Source organism: Echinops telfairi, unplaced genomic scaffold (genome assembly GCF_000313985.2).
Source record: "Echinops telfairi isolate 266 unplaced genomic scaffold, ASM31398v2 ScPeMD7_7;HRSCAF=31, whole genome shotgun sequence".
NCBI lineage: Eukaryota > Metazoa > Chordata > Mammalia > Afrosoricida > Tenrecidae > Echinops > Echinops telfairi.
Window position 1 is genome coordinate 405,732 of NW_022103904.1, and position 4,091 is coordinate 409,822.

The following is a 4,091-nucleotide window of genomic DNA, read 5'->3' on the forward strand; positions in this document are numbered from 1 at the left end:
ACCGCACGGGACCACAGATGCATATTTGCTTGGAGAGTGTCCAAAGGGACATTAGGCTATGCACGACTCCTTAACAGAAGGGGAAGGAAATCAATTCCATATACTGAATAGTCCACACTTAATTCTGTTAAAATCATAACACCTTTCAGCATTAGTCAGATGACTTGAAAATTTGTCTTGATAAAGCTGGCAAATGTATTTGATGTAGGACTGTTTTGTTGCTAATGATCTGTATGGCAACAGTAGACCCTCTGTGGTAGGCAGACTAACTCACTACCATCAAGGTGAATCTGACTCATAGCTCCATTGGGTTTCTGGATTTCTACAACTGTTAATCTTTATGGAAGCAGACAGCCTCATCTTTCTCCCTTTGAGTGGCTGGTGGGTTTGAACCAGCTAGCAGCCCAACCCTTAACCCACTACTACGCTACCAGGTCTCCGGCAGACTGAGTAGCACTCCCCAAATGCCCATGCCTTAATATCCAGAATCTATGAATATGCTGTATTACATGGCAAAGGGAAGTTAGGGTTGAGGAGGAAATTTTGTTTACTCATCAGATGATTTTGAGATGGAAAGATTATCCAAGTGGACCCAACGCAATCCCAGGGTCTTTTGAGTGGAAGAGAGAGGCAGAAGAGGGAGAACTAGAAAGATGGAAGCCTGGGAAGGACCTGGCTGATTGTGGTAGTTACACAATTTTTTTAAAATCATTTTACTGGGGTCTCATACAGCTCTTATTACAATCCATACATCCACCCATTGTATCAAGCACATTTGTACATATGTTGCCATCATAATTTTCAAAACATTTTCTTTCTACTTGAGTCCTTGGTATCAGCTTCTCATTTTTCCTTCCCTCCCCCACTCTCCCTCCCTCATGAGCCCTTGATAATTTATGAATTATTATTATTTTTCAAGTCTTACACTGACTGATGTCTCCCTTCACTCACTTTTCTATTGTCTGTCCCCCTGGGAGTGGCTTATATGCAGATCATTGTGATTGGTTATATATAATTGTGTAGGAGTGGTATTCAACCTGTCAATCAGGTCACAGCCTGTGGTGCTGCATTGTAGGTGTGGTCTTCTCATAAAGGGGGCCCTGGGAACCTCCTCCTCTCTCTCTGCCTTCACCTTTCCTTTTGGCTCATCCTGATGGTAGCCAGAGCCCTGGAGATGTATCTATCGCCATTGGATCCACAAGAGTTTGCACCCACCGGCCTGTGATATTCCTGTATTCTGGATCATTGCTGGTGACTGCGTGAGTCTAAAGAGTGTCTTACAGACTAATATAGGACTTACGGATTTGAGTTGGATTGGGCTCAAATGTTCTTCTGATATTCAATGACTTCTTAATATAAAGCTCTTTCATATACACGAGTGTCTCTGGATTTGTTTCTCTAGTCAAACTGGCTGTGTGAGTCCAGGTTGACTAAAGAAATTAATCCACTCATATGCGTATAAGAAAGAGCTTTATATACAAGAGCAATTGAATATTGAGAAAACATCCCAGCCCAGTCCACATCAAGTCCTTAAGTCCAATATTAGCCCATATGTCTGATACCAATCTATAAATTCCTCTTCAGACTCACAAAACACATGCAATGACGCCAAATGCAGAAAGACCACAGGCCAGTGGGTGGAAAGTCTTGTAGATCCAGTGGCGGTCAAAGCATCTCAGCGACCAGCAGGAGTCTCCATGTGGCTCCTCCAGTGCCAGGGCTCTGATTTTTATCAGCTTAGCTTCATGTGGCTTGTGAACAGAATTGTCTTGCAGGGAATGAGTATGTGTCCCACCCCCAGCAAGCTATTTATCTTGTTAGCACCTCCAAATGAGGTCATTAAGCTGCAACCTGATTGACAGGCTACACTCCAGCCCTCCACAAGTTGACACTAGATTATGTAACTACTACACCGGCCTAACCCACTGATAATACTCACATGAGCTGGCTCCAGAAGCTGGAGGAGACAAGGAAACAGATTGTCCCCTTGAGTCTCCAGAAGAAAGGTAGTGTTACCAAAACCTTGATTCCAGACTTAGGGATTCTGGAACTCTTAAGATAACAATGTGTTGTTTTAAGCTAATTTAGAGTACAAAAGAGACCTCAAAGCTCAAATATAATTTAAGGACACTTATTAAGTCTCACAAGAGTAGAAAGCTTCATTTTTCTTCCCCAGAGATGGGCTGGTGGTATTGAACTGCTGACCTTGCAGTTAGCAGCCCAATGCATAACCCATGACACTACCAGGGCTCCTCTGCATCAGAGTGAATACAACGTTTATTGCTGTTGTTTTTGTTGTTAGGTGCCATCTGTGAGGGACCAGCCACCCCACAACTGAATGGGTCCAAGGGGCTGTTGTGTAATTGAGGGGTAAATTAAAGAGACAACAAAGAAGATAGAGCATGCAAAGGCTCATCTCTTCGGTCATGACTTCAGGAGCCAGATCCGAGCAGAGAGAGAGAAATGTAATCTCACAAGTTTATATAATCTCGGACACACAAGCCATGGTAAGTACATATGGAAGGGATTATACCATAGGCATACATGTAACAGGAGGGGGATGAGCTAGGGGTGTGTATGCAATAGGAGGGGGTTGTGATAGGGGCACACAGGTGAGAGTCTAACCTGGGTCATCTGAGTTGGCTCTATCTTGGGTGTCTTTGAGCTCTCCTCCAGGGGAACAATCTATGCTCCTTATCAGAAGGGAGTGGGTCCCACTTGGGGTGGGACAGACAATAGGTCTGATAACTTTAGATGGCCGACAACCTTCAGGCAGATAACCTTCAAGCAGTGGACCCTCAAGAGGATAGTGAGAGACCATAAGTTAGCAAACAACACCTTAAATTTGGCATTATTATTAGGAGGGGAGCGGACATTGAAGGGGATGACTTACTTATGAGAATGTGAGTGGGACGCATCTCCACCCACGAACATGAAAGTTTCCTCCACCAGAGCCTTGGCCTCCTGGACTCCTTAACGTATGAATGTTGAGAGTTTGTCCACATACACTCTTCCCAGTTCTGATTCCTACACCATTGAGTTCGCTCAGACCAATGGTGACTTTATGCAAAACAGAAGGAAACACTGCATGGTCCTGAACCATCTCACATTGTTCCTACACTTGAACCCATTTTTGAAGACATAATGTCACTCCATCTACTTGAGGGTCTTCCTCGTTTTTTTTGCTACCCCTCTACGTTACCAAACATAATGTCCTTCTCCAGGGACTGGTCTCTCCTGACAACTTGTCCAAAGTCTGTAAATCAAAGTTTTGCCATCTTTGCGGACGGGCACCTGTTCCAAAATCATGGATAGAGGCAGATCAGCACATCACAGTTACAGATGGGACCACACAAGTGGGAATGGGACTGGGATTGGGACACCATGATAGAAAAGCTCACAAACTGGTTCAGGGCTTTCTAACTAAGGCAGTCAGGAGATGACTCGTGGCCACGCAAGCCTACGATCCCAGTTTCCATGAAAGGCAAACCCAGGCAAGTCTTTGAAGGCCTATGCAATGTCTCCCTGGATGAGCTAGGGGAGTGAGAACAACCCATTTTCTAATGCGCTTTTCCTGAGGCAATTCATATTGCTGATTAATGGTCAGCAGGAATTCAGTGGAGGCTGCATTTATGTGTAGACAGATAAACAAATGTTGGGTTTCAAGCCTGAACCCTAGCCTACTGAAAATATAATGCTCAGAAATTTAAGCCTTAATGAAAGACCATTATGTTTGTATAATTTGTTAAAACGGCTATAAAAATTTACTATACTCTCTAACCCTGAATTTCTCAACTTTAAAAATATTGATATTTGGGACTCGATAATTTTTTGTTTGGGGGTACTGTGCTGGTAATTTTAGAAGTTACTGCAGCTTCCCTCCCTTGGATCACGGTGCCATTTGCCCTGTTACCAGGAAGCAGCTCATGGTTTCAGCCTGTCTGGTGGCGTGCAAGAATGAATTCAGAAAAGGGACAGCATTCACTCCAGACTCAGAAATGGTTTGAATGTGACGAGTGAGTTTATTGAGAAAGTATTTGGGCATAGAATGCCTCAGATTAGCTGGGGCCCTGTAAAACCACCAAGCCAAA